We start from the raw sequence: 23,881 nt of genomic DNA, 5'->3' as shown, positions 1-23,881 counted from the left end.
CTGAGGAAGCTTGTTTGGCCCTTCGGCCATGAGAGGAAGCAGCCAGAAGGTGCTGTCTGTGAGAAAGCAGCCCTCACCCGACACTGAATCAGCTGTCCAGCCTTTGGAACTGTGAGCAATAAATTTCTGTTTATATGTCACCCAGTTTAAGGTACTTTATTATAGCAGCCTGAATGGAATAAGATAGTATGTGAGAAAGATCCGTGGGGTTTTCTTCGTTTGTTTGTTTGTTTTTGTGACGTTGTCTCGCTCTGTCTCTCAGGCTAGAGTGCAGTGACGCAGTCACAGCTCACTGCAGCCTCAACCTCACAGGCTCAAGTGATCCTCTTGCCAATGGCGTCATCTCAGCTCACTGCAACATCTGCCTCCTGGGTTCAAGTGATTCTCCTGCCTCAACCTCCTGAGTAGCTGGGGTTACAGGCACCCACCACTATACTCAGCTAATTTTTGTATTTTTAGTAGAGACAGGGTTTCGCCATGTTGGCCAGGCTGGTCACGAACTCCTGACCTCAAGTGATCCACCCACCTCGGCCTCCCCAAAGTGCTGGGATTACAGGCATGAGCCATCGTGCCTAGCCAAGAAAGATTTGAGAATGAGGAGTGGCAAGAAGATTATCGGAAGGAGATGGTAGAGCAGTGTGTCCTGACAGCAGGTGGGAAGGCCAGGAGACAGGGAGAACGGGTTTAAAACACACTGCCATCTTGCCCAGGCCCTTTCTTGGCTACTTGATGGCATAGGGATGGAGGCACTGAACCAGTGGCCTGTGAGTCTTCCTGCACTTGGGTTAGTTGCAGTGGTGGGAGGACAGAGCCAGAGGTCACTGGAGCAAGCAGGTGGCTGCTCTCTTCTAGGATATGGGACCGCCCAGGCTGCAGCAGCAAGGCGCCACTGCAGCTGGTGCTCAGCTGACTGGGCTCAGGGCCAAGCTGAGGCCCTAAACTAGTCTGGAAAAGCTGGCACTTTGCTGTAAGAGTATGCCAGCCAGGAGTGGGCCTATTGCTCATTCTGCACACCCAGAGAACACACTGAGTTGCTTCAGGGGCAGGCAGTGGGGGGACAGGGCAGCTGACTGCACCCACCTCTGTCCTTTTCAGCTTCACCCCTACCCCACCTCCCACCTCTGCCCTCTTTCAACCCCCACAGAAGGAGCCTGCACTAGCCACAGGTGCAAATTCCTGAATTCCCTAATTTGAGGCAAGGACCTGGTGGCTTGTTCAAATGAATCTGGTTGGCAAAAGACCCAGCTCTCAAAACCAGCCTACTTAAAACAGTCTGGAGGGGCCTGCCCTGGCGAGAGAATGTCTCAGGGCCCAATTGAAGCAAAGAAGAGCGGTAGTCAGGGTGAGGGGGTCCTACACCAGGAATGAGCTGAGGGTAGCTACCCCAGACTCATCCAAGCTCTCTTTCTTTCGAATATTGATAAAATTCAGCCTAGGTTTAAAAATGATTGTCACCACAACCAGAGATAAGGAGACAGTTCACTTTTATTGGGTGGTTGAATCAACTCCAGGCAGTAAGCATTTCTTGAATGAGTTCTGGCAGGTGTGCCAGGCACTGACAACTTGCTTTACAACAGGAAATGAGATCGTAAGAAAAGAATATGTAATCTGACAAGCAGACCTTTTATATGTACTGAAATAGAATTGTGGAAAATACATGTATAAATCTCAGAGACAAATCAGTTCGTGGTTTAAAATTGGAAAAGTTGTGAACAAATTCTTTTGCTTTAATCTCTGCAAACAGATAATGTATCATACTTGGAAGAAGAAACATCACCAAGCAATTTGATGTTTTCTTTTGATTGGCTGTGGCTGAAAGAGAAAGTTAAATATAGGAGATGAGAGCATAATTAAAAATATTGTTTTTGGGTCACAGCTATGGGGTGAGGTGCACTTAATGTAATCAAGTTGAAACACAAAGTTGTAATTTGGGATTTCTAAAGTATTTGGGACATCACACAAAGTTATTAGAAGAAAAGATTCCTTGGAATTTAGAGCTCTAATTTTAAATATCCACAGAGTTTGTTTTTTAAAAAAACTTAGTGTTGGACATTAGTTCAGAATTTCACTTTGAAGACAGCTAGCATAACAATCAAAATTGCCCTGATTAAATGAACTGGCCCTTCTGTTTTTCAAAATTACTAAGGAATTTGGTGATTAAATGAATTCTTATTTCTCTTCACACTGGTAAGATAAATACACAAGTTTTTCACTACTTATCCTCATAAATATTCTAATGTAACAATCGAATATGTAAAATCTGAAGGATTGAAATTTACTAGTAAATGATTTCTAGCAAGTAAAAATAGGCAATGGACATGCAGTTATAATTCATGAAAAAGGAAATAAACATAGAAGCAAACATTAAAAAGGTTTTGTCTCACCTAGTAATTTTTAAAGTGAAAATTAGATTAATTTTTAACCTATCAAATTGGTAAGAATTTTAAAGAGTGTTAATACTCCTTCTGCTTAGTAAGAGTGTAAATTAGTAAAATATATGTGGAAACTAATCAGATGATATATGCTACTTCTTTTATTGACTCCCACGTGCACATAAATAAACCTTTTTTTCTCCTATGAATCTGCTGTTTGTCAGTTCAATTTACAGCCCTCAAGTAATGAACCTAACAGGATAGAGGAAAACTTTTCTTTTTTGCTCCTCTACATATATATTAAGAGGCTTAAAAGAATTCCCCTACCTGGCTGGGCACAGTGGCTCTCACCTGTAATCCCAGCACTTTGGAAGGCCAAGGAGGGCGGATCACGAGGTCAAGAGATCGAGACTATTCTGGCCAAAGTGGTGAAACCCCGTCTCTACTAAAAAATATAAAAATTAGCTGAGCGTGGTGGCACACGCCTATAGTCCCAGCTACTCGGGAGGCTGAGGCAGGAAAATCACTTGACCCAGGAGGCGGAGGTTGTAGTGAGCCGAGATCGCTCCACTGCACTCCAGCCTGGTGACAGAGTGAGACTCTGTCTCAAAAAAAAAAAAAAAAAAAAAGAAAAAAAGAAAAAAAGAAAGAAAGAAAAGAAAAAGAAAAAAGAAAAAAAAGAATTCCCATAATTTGGCCCAAGAAAACTCTAATAACAAAATCTAAGGAAAATAATCAGAAGTCAGGACAAGGTTTAGGTATAGGACGTCATAAACACTAGTGATAGTGGGGAAAAAATGAAGAAAAAAATAAACTGTCCTCCAAGAGGGGCTGTCTTCAATAAATAATGGCATATCCATAAGATAGAATGTGTGCGGTACATGCATGCACACACACACATCCACAGTACATGATTGTACACAAAACCAAAAAAAATTCATACACGAAGGATAGAAAGAACTATTGCAAAATATAGACAGTAGTTATCTCCGGATGGTAAAATTATAGGTCTTAGAATTTTCTTTTCTGTATATATTTTTATATTTTCCAGATTTTTACAATATGTATGTAATACTTTTAGATTGGAGTGTTCGAGAGAAGCACAGATTTATTTATTTACCAAAATAATAAACAAATTAATTATTTTGAAAGGAAGAAAGGAAGGGAGGAAGAAAGAAAAATGTTTGGAAAGATCTTTTCTTTCCCTTGTAAAATGTCATTAAAGCAACAAATATGGGTGGATTTTTTTTTCTTAGGGTAAGAACAGTATTTTAATTATTTTATTGCATCTCAAAGGTCAGTGATAAAAGAAAATGTAATTTAACCAAGTCAAAATACAAAGTTGCAACTTGGTATGTTAAATAACTTGGTTCATAAAAGATTCTAATAAAGATGGGAATATATGTATATATCATGGCCATATATAAGATAAAGGAAGACAGGCAGGGAACTACTTTCTGTAAATAACTTTTAAACATACTTTCAAAGATAAGAAAACATAACAGGAAGTTAAGTTAAAAAAAAAACTCAAATGATTTCAACATCTGAATACCAATTATTTTCAGTTACTCTATTTGCATGTCATACACTTTTTATACATTTTTTGCTTTTTAATCTATCAGGTATTTACTCGTAAATGATTTTAGCAAGTAAAAACAGTCAATGAACATGCAGTTATAATTTATTAGAAAGGAAATAAATACAGAAACATTTTTTCCTTTCTTTTAGCCTCCTGTTACATGGAATACATTCTGTTTTCTAACTTCTTGTTGTAAATGTTTGCAAACATAAAAAAAAACCTAAAAAAAAAAAAGTACAATAAATACTGATATTCTCCTTACCTAAACTTAACAATTGTTAAGTTTTGGGGTTTTTTTTTTCTTTTTTTGAGACGGAGTCTCTCTCTGTTGCCCAGGCTGGAGTGCAGTGGCGCGATCTCAGCTCACTGCAAGCTCCGCCTCCCAGTTTCACGCCATTCTCCTGCCTCAGCCTCCTGAGTAGCTGGAACTACCGGCACCCGCCACTACGCCCAGGTAATTTTTTGTATTTTTAGTAGAGACGGGGTTTCACCGTATTTTGGGGTTTTTTTTTTTAATAAACTTAACAATTGTTAAGTTTTGGGGTATTTTTTGGGCCATAACTTTTCAAAATAACTTGTAGACATCATGTCACTTTACTCCTAAATACTGACTTTTTATTTTAACACATTTATTTTAAAAGATTTAAAAAGAAGATATTTTTCTTTTTTTAGAGATGGGGTCTCGCTATGTCGCCCAGGCTGGAGTGCCGTGGCTATTCACAGGTGCAGTTCCACTACTGATGAGCATGGGAGTTTTCCTTCCTTAAGTAACCTGGTGGTCCCTCATTCCCAGGATATCACCGTATTGATGTGGAGCTTAGTGCAGACACCTGGTCAGCACAGGACTCTTGGGCTCAAGCAATCCTCCCACCCCAGCCTCCCCAGTAGCTGGGAGTACACGCCTGAGCCACCATGCCTGGCATTACCTCTAAATATTTTAACATGAATTCTCCTATATAACCACAAAACCACCATCACATTTAAGAAAATTAATAAAAATTCCCCAATATTATCTACTACCCAGTTGATAGTCATATATCCCAATATGTCCCCACACATTTTTATACCTATTTTCTTATTCATACCTTTATAACAGTTGCCTAATATTACTATCAATGGGTATACCATGATGGAATTAACCAGTTCTCCTACCACTTAATGTATTCTCAGTGATCAAGGAGCTTCTTTGCAAATTTGTTCTTTCAATAGCTTTTTTTTTTTTGAGAAAGGGTCACATTCTGTCACCAAAGCTGGAGTGCAGTGATGTGATCTCGGCTCACTGCAGCCTCCACCTCCCAGGCTTAAGCAATCCTCCCATCTCAGACACCTGAGTAGCTGGAACTACAGGCACGCACCACCATGCCCAGCTAATGTTTTGTAGAGACGGGGTTTTGCCATGTTGCCCAGGCCGATCTTGACCTCCTGGGCTCAAGCAAACTACCTGCCTTAGCCTCCCAAATTGATGAGAATACAGGCATGAGTCACTACACCTGGCCTTCGACAAATATCTACTGAGCATCCACTGTGTTCCAGGAAAGTGCTGGGTGCTGAGAAGTGTAGGGTGAAAGTCATTGCTCCTGCTTTTGTGCAGCATGTAGTTAGTGGACAAGGAGGCTTTTGTTCTTCATTGAAGTATTACTAAATTAGCTGAAGGAGGAAACTGAGTTAAATAGTGGGAGCTATTAATAAATTAATTAATTTTGTAGAGATGGTGTCTTGCTATGTTGGCCAGGCTGGTCTCGAACTCCTGGAGTCAAGCAACTCTTCCACCTCAGCCTCCCAAGTAGCTGGGATGGCAGGCATAAGCCACTGTACCTGCCTGGGAGCTTGCATCTTGATATGTATATCTTCATTAAAAAATTGTTCTAGGCCAGGCACAGTGGCTCACGCCTATAATCCTAGCACTTTGGGAGGCCGAGGCCGAGGCCGGTGGATCATCTGAGATCAGGAGTTCAAGACCAGCCTGGCCAATATAGCAAAACCCGTCTCTACTTTAAAAAACAAAAACAAACAAACAAAAACCTATCTGGAGATGCTGGCACATGCCCGTAATCCCAGCTACTTGGGAGGCTGAGACCCAAGAATCACTTGAACTAGGGAGGTGAAGGTTGCAGTGAGCTGAGATCATACCACTGCAGTCCAGCCTGGGTGACAGAATGAGACTGTATCAAAAAAAAAGTTCTATGGATTATGCTATGTCAAAAAAACAATGCTTCTGACATTTACCCCAACTAAAAATGGCGGTATTCCCAATATTGGGATTACTTCCTTTTATTTTTCTCCTTTGGCACTTCATTGGGTAGAAAACAATACTGCCTTTTTATTCCTTGAGGACTAAAGTGGAGTTTTCTTCATGAACCCCTCAAGTGCCTTGCTTGGCTCTGTTTCCATGTTCTTTCCGCAGCTCTTTTTGTCCCGTCTTCCCCACCTCCCAAGCAGAAATATTTACTGTCCGGGAACCTCTCTTTGCAGTAGAATGTCCTGGGAGACAGCCTGTTTTCAAACTGAGACCCACTGGCTGTCCTCAGCTCTCTGCCTGAGGTGGTCTCATAATCTTGGCTTAAATAAAGGACTTTACAGCTTTGACCCTTGCCCTTCTCCCCCAGGAGTCCCCAGTGGTCTTTTTTATTTTATTTTATTATTTATTTATTTATTTTTTGAGACGGAGTCTCGCTCTGTCACCCAGGCTGAAGTACAATGGCGTGATGTTGGCTCACTGCAACTTCCACCTCCCAGGTTTAAGTGATTCTCCTGCCTCAGCCTCCTGAGTAGCTGGGATTATAGGCGCATGTCACCACACCTGGCTAATTTTTATATTTTCAGTAGAGACGGTGTTTCACCATGTTGGTCAGGCTGGTCCCGAACTCCTGACCTCATGATCCGCCCACATTGGCCGCCCAAAGTGCTGGGATTACAGGTGTGAGCCACCGCACCTGGCCCCCTGTGGTCTTTAGAGAGAGAGATCTTGGAAGAGACAGGAGGGAGGGAAGAGGAGGGAGGGAAGGGGCCACCCAGTTGGAAAAACAGGTTTGAATTCAGGCCCCCTTGGACTGGTTCCTTCTTTCTTGCCTATCCCACCTTTTGCTCCAATAAGCCTGTTGCATTCTCCAGGTTTCACACACATCCTGTGTGAGGTGCATTTTCTGATCTTACCTGGGGGCTGTGTACCTAGAAGTTTCTAGCCATCAGTCAGGTTTGACACCCTCTAGTCCAAGCCTAGTTCTAGCACTTTCTAGTGCTTTTTGTCTCCTTTCGCTTCTACATTTTAGTTCACATCCCCGGGCCTTCTCATCCTCAGGCCTCCAGCACTTGGGTCACACGAAACACATCGCATGCACCGACTCCCAAGGGCCTCACCTCTCCACTTCCTGCGGTGCCTCTAGCCAGCTCTGGTGGGAGGGAGTCAAGGGACCCTTTTGATATGCATGGCAAACTCCCACCAAAGCCTGTCCCACAGCCTGCAGTCTTTTCTGGCAGTTCCAAGGAAATGCAACTTCAGGATCTCCCCAGCTAGCGAGAGAAGACCCCATTCCACCCCTTCTAAGGTAGAAACAGGGTGGGGCAGGTGAAAGGGCCCTGCCAAGAGCAGCATCAGAGGGGAGAGGGCTGGTTTGGGTGGGAAGGAAGCATGCAGTTCCACTTTGAGCCCTTTACATGTGATGCGCCAGGGGGACAACTGTTTGGAGATGTGGGCTTGACTCTCTTCGGAGAGAGGAGGCGCCTCCCATGTAGGTTTTCGGGTCAGCAGTATGGGGGGAGATGTTTAGGCCCTGGAAAGAGATGTCTAGGGAGATGATAGAACCTCAAGGGACAAAACATTGATCCAGGAGATAACCCCAGATGTAGAGGGACAATTGGGGCGCTTAGTGGGTGAGGCATTTCCCTTGTCATTTTATGCACGGGTCTTTAAAGTTCGTGTAGCAGGAACTCTGAGTAGTACCTGATTGTGCACAGTACCTGTTTGTGCACAGTACCTACCTGAGCACAGTATCTGATTCTGCACAGTACCTACCTGAGCACAGTACCTGGGCCATGCAGCTCCCAGCAGCCCTTTCTCTCCCCCTGCCGGTCATGTGATTTAATTTTTAACTCAGGAAAGGGAATTCCCAGTGGAGGGGCTTGATGGCCAATTAAACTCTCTACAAACTGCACTTCATAGACCCAGGATGCAACCTGGCCTGGCCTTATAGCTTCTCAGCCTTCAGGGAACCGAAATCTCTCCCTGACCAACGTGACAGTGACTAAGGTCTAATCTTTTAGCTGGGCCTCAGGAGGAGGAAAATTAGAATTGTGAAATGGGGCAGAGGCCTGGCCTGCACTGGAGTGAGTGCTGTGGGCCCCCAGCTTGTCTGGTTGTCTCACCCAAGACACTAAAAACGGCACAAAGAGCCGGCAGGCCACCCTGCACCCCGCACTTTGCCTCTGCCTTGTGACTGTGCTTAATATAGGTCAAATGAAAACAGCTCCCAAAATAGATCTCTGAGAAGCAGCTGCAGTTGTGAAATGCTCCACAGAAAGGGAAGAGGTGTGGGTGACGGGAGCCCAGTTCTCCTCAGGTGTTATGTAACCCAGGCTTGGAAATTGGGGCCAGATGTCTGCAGAGAACAAGCCAGCCTCCCCTGCCCTTTCCTCCCTCCATGCCCCCACCCTAGACCCAGGAATCAGCCAACCCTAGACCCAAGAATCAGCAAACTCGGAGGGAGGGAGCTGGGCCCGTTCTGGACAGCAAGGTCACCCCTCAGAGCATCCCTTGAGGAGCTGGTCGTGCATACCTAAGTGATCACATGGCTCCCAGCAGAGCTGGCTGGGAGCCCCGGAAGTAGTCAGGTGACTCCCTGGAAGGGCTGGTGCCTGGGGTGGGTCTCATCTGACCCAAATGGTGGGGCATGGGAGGGGTGGTGAGGGTGATGGGCTGAGATGGCTGAGAAGATGTCCGTGGGGCAGGCTGCTGCTCTGGTCTGTTGAGGGATAGAAGAGGCCTCCAGGAAGGAGGGTACCTCTGTGCTACCCCCCTCCTGCAGACTTGGCCTCTTCCCTCTGTCCCCTAAGCAGCCTCTGCCTCTGACATTTCCATCTTTGCCTTAGCAAGGAGGGGGATTTCCATTGTATAATGAAAGAGAGGGGCCTCCCTCCCATCACCCATTTCTCCATTCATTCAATGATCATTTCATCAGTGAGGAAGTGCCAGGCCCAGGCTGGGCACTACAGATACAGCTGGGAATGAGAACCACTGCTTGCCCTCCAGGGTCTTTCATGGTTTGACACGGGGGAGAGCAGACCAGGTGTGGTGGCTCATGCCTGTAATCTCAGTGCTTTGGGAGGCCAAGGTGGGAAGATTGCTTGAGGCCAGGAGTTCGAGACCAGCCTGGGAAACATAGCCCAGGAGACCCAATCTCTACACAAAATAAAAAAATTAGTCCTGTATGGCAGCACACACCTGTGACCCCAGCTACTTGGGAGGCCGAGAGGGGAGGATTGCTTGAGCCCAGGAGGTTGAGGCTGCAATGAGCTATGATTGGGCCACTGCACTCCAGCTTGGGCAAGGATGTGAGACCCTGTCTACAAACAAACAAATGTAAGAAAGAAAAATAAGCAGGGGGTTAGAGTTCAGGGAAATAAAAGCCAGGAGAGGTGAGCACAGGGTGGGGTCAGAGCCCCAAGAGGGGCACTGTCTTGGGGGCAGGTGGAGGACCAAAATGACTTTCCTGAACAGGAGACTTCTGAGAACAGGCAGGAAGGTTGAGAAGCACCAGCCAGGTCCGGGGAAGGGAGTGAAGGCTGGAGAAGTTCCCGGCAAGGGAGGCTATGCCTGTGCAAAGGTGCAGGGGCCCGGTGGAGAGCACGCCTTCCCGGGAAACTGCACCCATCGCAGGATGGCTGCAAGGCAGATTCAGAAAGGCAGGAGGAGGGATGAGGCCGAGAAGGAAAAAGAAGGCCATATCTGGAAGGGCCTTGTGAGGAAGTGTGGAGGTCATCCTGACAGAACTGGGGAACTGCTAGAGCAGGAGGTTCTCAAAGCATGGTCAGCAGCCAGGGCAGCAGGTCAGAAACGCTGGGGGTAGGGTCCAACCCTCCACCTCTTCGCAGCCTGCTCCGAGCGCCTCTGATGCCTGTTAATGTTTGAGAACCACTGAGCAAAAGGCTTTTATACCAGGGAAGTACAGAAGCAGCTCAGGAAGATCTCTCTGGCTGCAGGGCAGAAAGTGGTGTGGAAGTGGGTGAGACTGGAGGCATAGCAGGAAGGAGGGAGTGTGGTGGCACCCAACGCCCCCGGGAGGGCTGCCACCATGAAGCAATATGCCAGATTCAAGAAACCTTAGCAGGGCCATGCACTGACTTTGGTCGGGTCTGGGCACTTTTGACTTTGTGGACCATCTCCTCCATTAAATGATATTTAAAATTATGTGTGATGACTGCATTGGTATAAAATGAATATACTTCGGGCCAGGTTATGTTAATTTTATTCTTCTAATTTTAAAAGAAATGAAAACTTTTTCATGAGCCCCTAAATGTGTCATGAACCCTAAGTGCTGTGCCTAGAGGAGGAGTCGGTTTGGAACATCCAGGCTCTACTCTCAACAGGAAGTGGCCTTTGACAGAATGCAAAGAAGAGGGAGAGAGGGCATCGTGACTGACGCCCACCATCCGGGCTGGGGTCCTGGGTGGAAGGTGGTCCATTGACATTGAGAACACAGAGGAAGAGCAGATTTGCAGAAGGAGATGAGGCCAATTTCTTTATACAAGTTCAAGTGCAAGGGGCCTGAGACACATCCAAGTGGAAATGTCCAGGAGGTAGCTAGATACCAGGATTCGGACTTAGATAGGGATGTGTAAATAATGGCTAGCAAGGGGGTAAATCAACTTAGATAGGGATGTGTAGATCATTCCCAGCAAGGGGGTAGCTGAAGCAGGAGAAGAGTGGAGGTTATCCTGCAGAAAGTAAGAGGATGAATCCAGTGGGCAAAACCTGAGGGAGAGTCACATTCAAAGGACAGACTGGCCAGGGAGGTGGAAGGAAAATCAGAGAGGCCCAGGTACACCGAAGGAGGTGAGCATTTCAAGGGAGAGTAGTCAGGTGTCAAATGCTGCAGAGAAGTTCAGCAATGGGCAGTGCAGCATGTCCTTCAGATTGAGTTGCCAGTGAACCAGCTGGCCTTGTTCTTTCAGAACCAGTGGAGCTGTGGAAGTCGGTTTGTAGAAGTGGAGGCAGTGAGTGCAGGTTGCTCTTCCAAGGAGTCTGACTGTGAAGGAAAGGAGAGAGATAGGGCCAGGTGTAGTGGCTCATCCCAGCACTTTGGGAGGTCGAGATGTGAGGATCACTTGAGCCCAGGAGTTCGAGACCAGCCTGGGCAACATAGCAAGACCTCACCTCTACTTAAAAAAAAAAAAAAATAGATGGGCGTAGTGACACATGCCGGTAGCTGCAGCTACTTGGGAGGCTGAGGTAGGAGAATCGCTTGAGCCCAGGAGTTCAAGGCTGCAGTGAGCCATGATCATGCCACTGCACTGCAGCTTGGGTGACAGAATGAGACTTTGTCTCTTTAAAAAAAAAATACAGAAAAAGAAAAAAGGGTAAGAGAGAAGTAATATGGGCTGAGTGAGGGTAGGAAGGAGAGGGCTGAAGCACAGGAAGAAAACTCAGCCTTAGACTCAAGGGAAAATGGCTTCTCCCTCATGTTGGGAGGGAGATGGAGGATTTCAGGTGGTTTTTGTCTCGTAACTTCTATTTTTCTCTATAAAGTAGAAAGGACCCTGAAACAGACAGGGAGGTTTATTGAGGGTGCAGAAGGTTTGTAATGATTACAGTGGAGAATGGGAGAAGGCACTAGAAAATTACAAATCAAACCGTGCAACATTGAGGAGCCAAATGGAGGTAAAGACAGTCACAGTTTAGCAGCAACCATCTGCGGAGTTGTGTGTGGAAAGAAGGAAATTAAACGAGAACACAGAGTATGAGACGGATGGGTTTTTTAAAAATAGTTTTTGTGGTCGGGCATAGCGTCTCATGCCTGTAATCTCAGCACTTTGGGAGACCGAGGAGGGAGGATCACTTGAGCCCAGGAGCTCAAGACCAGCCTGGGCAACAGGGTGAGATACTGTCTACACAAAAAATAAAAAATAAAAAATAAATAATTTTTGTTTTTGTGTGTTTTTTTTTTTTTTTTTTAGAGACAGAGTCTTGCCCTGTGACCCAGGTTCTGAAATGCCGTGGCATGATTATACCTCACTGCAGCCTGGAACTCCTGAGCTCAAGCAATCCTCCTGCCTTAGCCTCCCAAGTAGCTGGGACCACAGGCATGCACAATGCCCGGCTTACATTATTTTTAATGGTGTATGCTATGGTCTGAACAAAATTCATATGTTCAAACATAATGGCCAATGTCATGGTATTAAGAGGTGGGGCCTTTAGGAGGTGATAAGGTCATGAGGGCTCCCCCTGGTGAATGGGATCAAGGCCTTTCTAAAAGAGGCCTGGTGCTGTGTTCATTCCTCCTGTATTTCCACCTTCTGCCATGTGAGGATGCAGCAACAAGGTGCCATCTTGAAGGCAAAGAGCAGCGCTCACCAGATGTGCAAACTGCTGGTGCCTTAATCTTATGCTTTCCTGTCTCCAGAGCTGTGAGAAACTAAATTTCTTTTCTTTATAAATTATCCCAACTGTGTATTTTGTTATAGCAGGACAAATAGACTAAGATAGTGTGTTTTCTAAATTGTGGTGGTGCATTCTCCTGTATAAAATACTACAATTCGGCCAGGTACAGTAGGCTGACGTGGGCAGATCACTTAAGTCTAGGTGTTCAAGACCAGCCTGGGCAACATGTGGAAACTCCATCTCTACAAAAAATAGAAAAACTAGCTGGGCATGGTGACACATGCCTGTAGTCCCAGCTACTTGGGAGACTAAAGTGGGAGGATCACCTGAGCCCAAGGAGGTCAAGGTTGCAGTGACCCCTGATCCTGCCACTGCACTCCAGCCTGGACGACGAGAGAGACCCTGTCTCAAAACAAAGAAAACAAAACTATAATTTGTAAAATTCTAATTTCCTATTGTTAAACTGATATGGTTTTCAGATTATTACTATTATAAATAATATTGACTATACTTGGGCATTTCCTTAAGGTAAATTTCAGATAGAATATCTTGGTTAAATTATATAAACATTTTAAGGCTTTTGATAGGCATTATGGATCAAAATGTACCTGGCTTCATTTTGCATTCTTTGAGTGCTAGTGCTTCATTTTGCATTGTTTTAGTCACATTTTTATTTCTTCCCCTGTGATTACTTGTTCACAGTCTTTACACAATTTTTGAGTGGAAAGCTACTTTTGTTCTTATTGGTTTATAATGGCTTTCTTTATATATTATTAGTATTTTGTCATCTGTTGTCAATATTATTTCCCAGTGATATGGTTTGGCTCTCATTCTCTCTCTTGCCTGCTGCCATTTAAGACGTGCCTTTCACCTTCCGCCATGATTGTGAGGCCTCCCCAGCCATGTGGAACTGGGAGTCCATTAAACCTCTTTTTCTTTATAAATCACCCAGTCTCAGGTATGTGTTTATCAGCAGTGTTAAAACAAATGAATACATCTAATTTGTTGCTTGACTTTTATGCTGTTTTTTGACATTCAATAATTCCAGATTTTTGTCTTGCAAAAGATCCATTTTTTGTTTAGAGTGTCTTTTTTTTTTTTTGCTTTTATTCTTAGAAAGGCCTTTCCCTCTCCGATATCATATAAATATTTTATATTATTCTTTTCATTATTTTATACTTTTCTCTTTGAACTATCTGATTTTTTTTCTTAATAGTCAATTGTCCCAGCATCTTACTTCCCTAATTAAATCACACTTTTACCATATATTAAATATTTACTCATTGTTGGGTTTATTCCTAGACTTTCAATTTTGTTTCATTGAGCTATTTATTGTTGTAACATATCATACTGTTTTAATCATTGTAGCTTTACAGGAAAACTATTAATAAGGCATAATATTCTCCCCTCCACACTCCATTAACTTTTTTTCAAAAAATATCTTGAATATTCTGCCACATTGACTCTTCCAAATGAAGTTTAGACTTATTTTGTAAAGTTGCACTAAAAACTCAAAATAATTTTGGCTGGAATTACTTTTATGAATTCATAAGGAAAACTGATATTCTTGAAATACTAAATCTTCTCAACTAGATATGTATCTCTATTAATTCAATACTTTTTTTAAAAGGTTAAGATTTCTTTAATAAACTTTATTAAATTTAATCACTTTCTCCATATATATTTATGATTTAATATACACTTCATTTAATTTGTTAAGAAAAAAACTCCCATTTTAGGTTGACTAAGATTTTTAAAATTGTTTTTTAATGTTTTAAAATTTTATTTAATTGTGAAAAATATTCATAACATAAAACTTACCATTTTAACAATTTCTTTTTTTTTGAGACAGGGTCTCACTCTGTCACCCAGGCTGGAGTATAGTGGTTTGATCATAGCTCACTGTAACCTCAACTTTCCAGGATCCCATCCTCCCAACTCAGCATCCTGAGTAACTGAGACTACAGGCGCACACCACCTTGCCTGGCTGTTTTTTGTAATTTTTGTAGAGATGGGGTTTTACCATGTTGCCCAGGCTGCTCTCGAACTCCTGGACTCAAGTGATTCTCCTGCCTCAGCCTCCCAAGGTGCTGGGATTACAAGTGTGAGCCATGGCACCCAGCCCCATTTTAACCATTTTTAAGTGGACAGTTCACTGACATTAAGCACTATACATTCGCATTGTTGTGCCACCATCCCCACCATCCATCTCCAGAACTTTTTTATCTTGTGAAACTACAACTGTATACTCCTTTAACAATAACTCTCCATTCTGCCCTCTCCACAGCCCCTAGCAACTACCATTCTACTTTCTGTGTCTATAAATTTGACTATTCTAAGTACCTCATATGAGTGAGATAGTATTTACCCTTTTTTTTTTTTTTTTAGACAGAGTTTTGCTATTGTCGCCCAGGCTGGAGTGCAGTGGCACAATCTCGGCTCACTGCAACCTCTGCCTCCTGGGTTCAAGCGATTCTTCTGCCTCAGCCTCCCAAAGTAGCTGGGATTACAGGCGCCTGCCATCACGCCCAGCTAATTTTTTTGTATTTTTAGTAGAGATAGGGTTTCATCATGTTGGCCAGGATGGTCTTGAACTCCTGACTTCAGGTGATCCACCCGCCTCAGCCTCCCAAAGTGCTGGGATTACAGGCGTGAGCCACCGTGCCCGGCCAGTATTTACCCTTTTATGACTGGCTTATTTCACTTAGCATAATAATACCTTCAAGGCCCATTCATGTTGCAGCATGTCTGAATTTTCTTCCTTTTTAAGGCTGAATAATATTTCACTGTATGTATATATGACATTTTATTTATCCATTCATTCATTGATTGGATACATACATATGATGATAGTTGATGGACACTTGGGTTGCTTCAAGTTAATGAGATGATGCTACTACAAACATCTCTCTAAGACCCTGCTTTAAGTTCTTTTGAATATATACCCAGAAGAGGAATTGTTAGATTTTATGGTAATTCTATTTTTTAATGTTTTGAGAAGCTACCATATTGTTTTGTGTAGCAACTACACCATTTTCCATCTCTACCAGTAGTGCAGAGTATTTTAATGTCTCTACATCCTTGTAAACACTTGTTATTTTCTGGTATTAAAATATATATATAATAGACATCTTAGAGTGCTACATGGAACATCTTTGCTCCACAGAGTATGGTCTGCGTACTTATTATGAGCTCCATTCAGATGTGTTTTTAATATTAGGGATAATATTAGGAAAAACAAGATTCTAAAGCTAATTACTATAGCTATAGGATATATATATATATAAATTACAATGAGTGATATCTCATTGTAATTTTTATTTGCATTTCCTTAATGATTAATAATATTGAGCATTTTTGTGGATGTTCCCCCCTCTGCTTTTTTTTAATTTTCATGGAGGTAAGGTTTTGCCGTGTTGCCTAGGCTAGTCTTGAATTCCTGAGCTTAATCCTCCGACCCCGGCTTCCCAAAGTGCTGGGATTACAGGCATGAGCCACTACACCTGGCCTGATGTTGAGCATCTTTTCACATACTTATTGGCCATTTGTATGTCTTTGGAAAAATGTCTATTCAAGTCCTTTGCCCATTTTTTACTTGGGTTGTTTGTTTTTTTGTTGTTGAGCTTCATAAGTTTTCTTTTTCTCTTTTTCTTTTCTTTTTTTTTTTGAGACAGAGTCTTACTCTGTTGCTCAGGCTGGAGTGCAGTGGTGCCATCTCAGCTTACTGCAACCTCCACCTCCTGAGTTCAAGCAATTCTCCTGCCTCAGCCTCCCAAGTAGCTGGGACTACAGGCACAGGCCACCACATCTGGGTAATTTTTGTGTTTTTTTAGTAGAGATAGGGTTTCCCTACGTTGACCAGGCTGGTCTTGAACTCCTGACCTCAAGAGATCTGCCCACCTTGGCCTCCCAAAGTGCTGGGATTACAGGCATGAGCCACCGTGCCCGGCTGAGTTTTATAAATTTTCTATATATTCTGGGTATTAATCTATTATTAGGGATGTGATTTACACATATTTTCTCCCATTCTCTGAGTTGCCTTTTTACTCTGTTGATAGTGTTCTTTGATGTGCAGAAGTTTCTAATTTTCGTGGAGTCCAGTTTATTTTATTGTTGTCTGTCTTTTTTATGTCATATTCAATAAATCATTGCCAAATCCAATGCCATAAAGCTTTACCTCTATGTTTTCTTCTAAGAGCTTTATAGTTCTAGCTCTTACAATTAGACCTTTAATCCATTTTGAGTTAATTCTATATATGGTAAAAGGCAAAAATTTCATCCTTTTTAATGTAGATATCTAGTTTTTCTAGTGCCATTTGTTGAAAAGACTATCCTTCCCTCATTGACTGGTCTTGGCAACCTTGTCAAAAATCCTTTGACCATATATGCAAGGGTTTATTTCTGGGCTTCTTCTTTATTCCACTGGTTGATGTTCTGTCTTTATGTCAGTGACACACTGTTTTGATTACTGTAGCTTTTTAGTAATTTTAGACATCAGGAAGTATGAGTCTTCTAACTTTGTTCTGCTGTTTCAAGATTGTTGTGGCAATTCGGGGGTCCCTTGAGATTCTATATGAATTTTACCATTTTTTTTCTATTTCTGCAAAAAAGCATAATTGGGATTTTCATAGGGATTGCATTAAATCATTAAATTGCTTTGGTAGTATTGACATCTTAGCAACATTAAGGCTTCCAATCTATGAACAAAAGATGTCTTTCCACTTAGATTTTCTTTTTGAGTCAAATAGCTTAATTGTATTACAATTATTTTTAAAGTCAGCTATGAGGTTGACAAATATTTGGGTTAGTCTATAGCAAGTCTCTAATTTCCAAGATACAAAAGACAATAAATATGGATTCGAATTCAGCCTAGAAATGAGATTCTAAAGCTAATTACTAGGCCAGGTGTGGTGGCTCACACTTGTAATCCAAACACTTTGGAAGGCTGAGGTGAGCAGATTATCTGAGGTCAGGAATTCGAGACCAGCCTGGCCAACATGGTGAAACCCTGTCTCTACTAAAAATACAAAAATTAGCCAGGCGTGGTGGTGGATGCCTGTAATCCCAGCTACTTGGGAAGCTGAGGCAGGAGAATCACTTGAACCCAGGAGGTGGAGGTTGCAGTGAGTTGAGACCGCACCATTGCACTCCAGCCTGGGTGACAGAGCAAGACTCCATCTCAATAAATAAATAAATAAATAAATAAATAAATAAATAAATAAATAAAATAAAGCTAATTACTAGCAGTGTAGCTTAGTTTTGGTATTTCAAATACATGTATAATTCTTAAGACGCTACAAGAACTCATATAATAAAGGTATTGCTCACTGACAACAAACTACCAGATCTTCACTGACCATACACGATTGTATGGTGACTTGGAGCCTTCATGTGAGTCCCCTGAGGGTTCACTGGTGCTGGAGGACAATCAGAGATGGCATCACGATGGCACTGGTCCTTTCTAGCAGGAGGACTGGTATAGGAGCAGGTGCTGAAAATGCCTACTGAGCAGGAAAGAAAGCTGATTTCCCAATAGCACAATAAATGGTCTTATTTTTTTGCAGAAAACAAGATTGTCGCTGTATATTTTTCTGATTGCTACATGGAACACCTTTGCCCCATAGAACATGGTCTGCTTACTTATCAGCTCCATTCAGATGTGTTTTTAATATTAGGAATGAATGTTGGAATGCTTTTATTTTCACAAGAAAAGTGATATGGTTTGGCTATGTCCCCACCCAAATCTCATTTGAATTGTAACTTCCACAATTCCCATGTGTTGTGGGAGGAACCTGGTGGGAAGTGATTGAATTATGGCGGCGGGTCTTTCCTATGCTGTTCTTGCAATAATAAATGAGTCTCACGAGATCTGATGGTAAAAACAAACAAACAAACAAAACAAAAAACAAAAACAAACAAACAAAAAAAACAGGAGGCTGGGCATGGTGACTCACGCTTGTAATCCCAGCACTTTGGGAGGCCAAGGTGGGTGGATCACCTGAGGTCGGGAGTCTGAGACCAGCCTGACCAACATGGAGAAACCCCATCCCTACTAAAAATACAAAATTAGCTGGGCATGGTGGTGCATGCCTGTAATCCCAGCTACTCAGGAGGCTGAGGCAGAAGAATTGCTTGAACCTGGGGGATGGCGGTTGTGGTGAGCCAAGATCACATCGTTGCACTCCAGCCTGGGCAACAAGAGCAAAACTCTGTCTTAAAATAATAAGAATAATAATATAAATAAATAAATAAAATAAGAGTGTCCCTGCACAACCTCTCTCATTTTTTGCCTGCCACCATCCACATAAGACGTGACTTCGGCTCCTCCTTGCAAATAATAATATAAATAAATAAATAAAATAAGAGTGTCTCTGCACAACCTCTCTCATTTTTTGCCTGCCACCATCCACATAAGACGTGACTTCGGCTCCTCCTTGCCTTCGGCCATGATTGTGAGGCTTCCCCAGCTATGTGAACTGTAAGCCCAATTAAACCTCTTTCTTTTGTAAATTGCTCAGTCTTGGGTATGTCTTTATCAGCGGCGTGAGAATGGACTAATACAGTTGGTAACTACTTTTTTTTTTCACTTTGTTAAGTTTTGGTATTACACTTGCGCTAGCTTTGTAAATTGTATTGAGAAACTTCCTGTGCTTTTCTCCAATGTGAAATTATATTTTGTAGCAACGGAAATATCTTTACCTATTTCATTTTTATAGCAGGTATGAATTTTACACAGTCTCAGAGATATAAATATGTGTCTTCATTTCTCTGTAACAGATACTTAGTTCAGGACAGCCCACTTCTGCTGATGAGAGAAAACTTACTTTTATAAATCGTAGCCACTTTTTATTGATGGGTATCAATTCAGAGTATAAACTTAAGTCAGTTGTCTCCCTTTCCCCTCTTCTTTCCCATGGTGATCTTAATTCCAAGAGGCTTCCTCATCTTTCTAGCATGGGGTGGGTTATCTGGTCCTGGCATCATGTCCTTTGGCTCCTGTTGCCATATGCTGGTGCTGAAGCAGATGTGCCCAGCCTTGCTATAGTCTCTAGTGGGCAATGAGGCCAGGAGCACTGCATACCTTTGTCCTGATGACAGGACCCTTCGAATCTGTCCACCTCCCTACTCACCCCTTCTGTGGCCACTAGTGCTTGGCTGCTTTCCTTTACCTGCCCATGGGTGCATGGGAGCAAATGAGGCTTCCATCCACCCAGGTGGTCCACTCAATTATTTTGCTTTTACCACTCTTGTTCTGTGTCCTCTGAGGCTTGCTGGGCTACAGAAACCAGCCTATGGCTCTGCTCTGGGATGCACTAAATGATCTGGGTTTCTCTCATCCTGCTCTTCAGTATCCACCAGGAGAGAGTCAGGGTGCTGAGCACTCTCAGAGACTCTCTGTCTGATGTCTCTCTATGTCACCAAAAGTATCCTTTTATTACATGACCATATACTCTATGTTCTCAGTGGCTTCATCTATAGCCTTTAATTGTAAAGTCAAGTTTTTTAGAATACAAAATAAAATAAAAATAGCTTCTTTCTCAGATATCTGAACTCTTGAAAATCAAGTGTTTTTGGCATTCAGCCTTCCTCTCTCCCATAAAGTAAAACCTGCTTTGAAACTCAAAGTTTAGCAACATCTTCTTGTTCTTGGAACTGCCATATCCTCAAAGTGGTGAATGCCTTTGAGTTAAGAACAATGAGCTGCCAGGTAACTAAGAGAAAGTACGAGTTATTTTAATGAAAAGTACATCAGTTAATGTAAAATAAAATATCCCATTTTTGAAATCATTTCTCATAAAATCACCTGGGCCTAGTATATATCCAGAAGATAATCTTTGACAGGCTTTTTTTTTTTTTTTTTTTTTTTTCATTTTAATTTGTCTCTTTGTGGGTTTCTTTTTTCTTTTCTTTCCTTTTTTTTTTTTCTTTTTTGTAAATTTGTTACTGTTTTTGGAGACAGCCTTACTCTGTGGCCCAGACTGGAGTGCAGTGGCACCATCATAGCTCACTGCAGCCTCCAACTCCTGGACTCAAGTGAGCCTCTCACCTTGGCCTCCTGAGTAGTTGGGAGTACAGGCACCAGCAACTGCACCTGGCTTTTTTGTAAATTTGGAAAACTTATATATTCTGAGAAACTATCAGATGTATCTATTTTTTTTCAAATGCATTTATTCACAATTTTTAAAATGCCTTTTTATCTATGATTGTATACCTTTCCTTACATTGTCGGTCATTTTCCTCTTCCACTTGCGTTTGTCAGGGTTCGGTTGCAGAAAAAGAGTCCCCACAACTGGTGTAAGCAGAAAGGAAATCACATCAGTGCAGTAATTAACTTACAGAATGGTTGGGAAGACTGAAGAGATAGATGCAAAGCTGAGCTCTCAAAGACAACCTCAGAGCCACTGTGGACACACAGGGAGTCCTTGTGTGTTCACTTTTCCCCTCCCCACCCACCTTTTAGCTCTTTGTGAATATCGTTTCAGTGATGTCTGGCATCAATGATGTACCCTATGAGGTAGGACAAGAACAAAGACCAATGAGTTATTAAAAATAAAAACTTTAGGCAAATTAAATTTAGCAGAGTTTAACTGAGCAAAGAAGGGCTTTCCTTCCCTATCTTAAGGTACTAAAGATATTCTCCTGCATATTATTCTAAAGATTTAAAAGTTTCCATTTTAATATTTCATTTTTTAATCCACCTGAAATTTGTTCTGTTTAAAGTATGGCATCACAGCATGATTTTATTTTTTCACAGTGAATTCAATTGTCTCAACACTATTTGTTGGATAGTGTGTCCTTTTCCCTATTCACTTGAAATGTCACCACTGCCAAGGAAGCTTGTAATAAGCAAAAAAGATTATTAAGTGTCTGCAATAGAAAATGATACATAGCTTAGAGCTCATTCTTCCAGGTTCTCTGATTCATTGGATTAAGCTATTTTACAACTTTATACATTGTAGATAACTAGCAGCCAATAGAGTGATTTTTGTCTATACATACATTAAAAAACAAAAACAGAAACAAAAACAAAACAAAACAAAACAAAACAAAACCTGTCTGGTGGAGATTCAATTGAGATTCCCTTTCCTGCTGTGTTAGAAGCCAGTTAGTTTTGCTGCCATTTTCATGTTCATGTCAATATCTCTGATCTATCAATGTGTCCATTCTTTGGATTGCCCTTGTAAGGTCTTACTAGTTCCCTCATTAATGATGAGTTAAATAAAAAATCTACCATGTGTTCATTTTATGCCTGTATGAGAGTGATCATTTTACCCTTTTTGAAACCACCCTTTAACAGTCACATATCAATGGCATATAGCTTGAAGCAAACACAAAGGGATCAATTAGATAGCGATTATTCACTTATATAATAAGCTCTTCCTACATGACAATAGGATACAATTTACAAGTGTTTAGACCATTTTATCAGCAGCCAAGCCCTGAGTACAAAGGCAGCCTTGTACATCTGGCAGTGCTCTGACAGGCCAGGGAAACAAACCAACCATTCATATTCTTCTATGTATCATCATATTACAGGAAGCTTTTCAACATCGTGAGGATTGCATAATCAACTCAGAACATCTGGAATAGGAGCCTGACTGAACAGAGCAGAAGTGAACTTTCCCAGAGCTCCTGTACTCCATCCACTCAACTCAACAAATGTTGACTGAGTGCCTGTGATGTACAGCACTCAGTGCTAAAATGCGGTAGCGAAATAAATAAGTCTCTTTGATCTGATTGAAATTAATTTCCTAATTTCAAAAGGAGGAACTAACCACATGGGCCCTACACTGAGAGATATGTTACAGGTTACCAGTGCAACCAAAATGCAGGTTCGGTCACTCATCGCTTGCAGAATGCAATGAACAAGAGCAAGGTCTGATATTGTTAGGCAGATACGAGCAGGGCAGGAGAGGGTCCCCCCCACCCCAACCCCACCCCAGGAATGTCAGGTCATCATCAAGTGATGGTCAGGCAGTGGTTAGTTGTCTCTCTAAAATAATAATTGGTAGCAGCCAGCACTAGGGAAAGGCAGTCTTTCAACAGATAGAAACACCTGAAGCTGGTGATCAGCAACGATAAGATCTTAGGAGTTGGGAGAGTGGGCTCAAGCATGCGCACTATGGGGCAAAATGGCAGAGTGTAACTGGTACAAGACGTTCCTCTAGAACACTCAATTGGTAAGGGAAAAGTGCCTCAAATGAGCATGTGTATAACTCCAGTAAACACGCTGCACATGTGGTTCCTCCTAAGTATTGGCAGGCCACTGTGCATGTGGACAGCCCACCCCAGGGGAAAAATCAGGGGAGAAGGGATGCAATTCCCCAGAAGCATGCCAATGTATAAGACCTCCAGTCAAAGGCCATACCATGCATTTGATCTCTCAAATAGCCCGCTTGGTGCTCTTCCAAGTGCACTTTACTTCCTTTTGTTCCCGCTTGAAACTTTTTTTTTGAACAGGAGTTTCACTCTTGTTGCCCAGGCTGGAGTGCAATGGTGCAATCTCGGCTTACTGCAATCTCCGGCTCACTGCAATCTCCGCCTCCCGAGTTCAAGCGATTCTCCTGCCTCAGCCTCCCATGTAGCTGGGATTGCAGGCTTGCACCACTATGCCTGGCTAATTTTTCGTATTTAATAGAGATGGGCTTTCACCATATTGGTCAGGCTGATCTGGAACTCCTGACTTCAGGTGATCCACCTGCCTCGGCCTCCCAAAGTGCTGGGATTACAAGCATGAGCCACCACACCCGGCCTCAAAAGCTTTTGAATACACTTTCACTTCTGCTGTAAAACTTGCCTTCGTCTGTCACTCTGCCTTATATCCTTCAGGTAAATTCCTTTTTCTAAGGAGGCGAGAATTGAGGTTGCTGCAGACCCTTATGGATTCACTGCCGGTAATAGTATAAAGAAAGTGCCTTTATTCCAAGACTTAGCTTAGGGGAAGAAGTACAGACTCCTGCCTTTAAGGGTACTGCTTTACTTTTGGGGCAGAAATCAGGGGCTTTTAAAGGGGGATTTGGCATGCATGCATGGCATGCAGAGGAGGGAGAGAGCAGGTGGGGGTCTGCATGACTCACTTCGGTGCCTTACCTACCACGTGGTTCAGCTGGTGCCACCGCAAGCAGAACTAGGTTGTACAATGGCCATTGTTTCCAGATACTTGCCACGTGGGGCAGAGTTGGGTCAAGGGCATACTTTAGGTGGTAAATTGACTGTTGTCTCTCCCAGTGGGTCAGCGTTCTGGCTCTGGAGCTTCTAAGTAAGCACGTAGTTAGATAAGCTTGCCCTGTAGGGAATGCCTGGTGAAGGGAAGGTAAAGGTTATAATTACATTTCT

At 42.6% G+C, this 23,881-nt stretch overlaps 1 protein-coding gene and 1 long non-coding RNA gene across 3 annotated transcripts in view; both read left to right on the top strand.

Moving 5' to 3' along the window:
* PEBP4 (phosphatidylethanolamine binding protein 4) overlaps window positions 1-23,881 on the top strand; it is a 287,960-nt gene that overhangs the window by 22,319 nt on the left and 241,760 nt on the right. The window lies entirely within an intron of this gene.
* Window positions 7,315-22,288, top strand: LOC129491401 (uncharacterized). The gene is made up of 2 exons (XR_008660542.2): window positions 7,315-7,496; window positions 22,082-22,288. It is a non-coding gene; the product is annotated as an uncharacterized lncRNA (long non-coding RNA).

Source organism: Symphalangus syndactylus, chromosome 10 (assembly GCF_028878055.3).
Source record: "Symphalangus syndactylus isolate Jambi chromosome 10, NHGRI_mSymSyn1-v2.1_pri, whole genome shotgun sequence".
In the NCBI taxonomy this organism is placed as follows: Eukaryota; Metazoa; Chordata; class Mammalia; order Primates; family Hylobatidae; genus Symphalangus; species Symphalangus syndactylus.
Note: the sequence above shows the minus strand (reverse complement) of the source record. Positions and strands in the feature narration are given on the sequence as shown.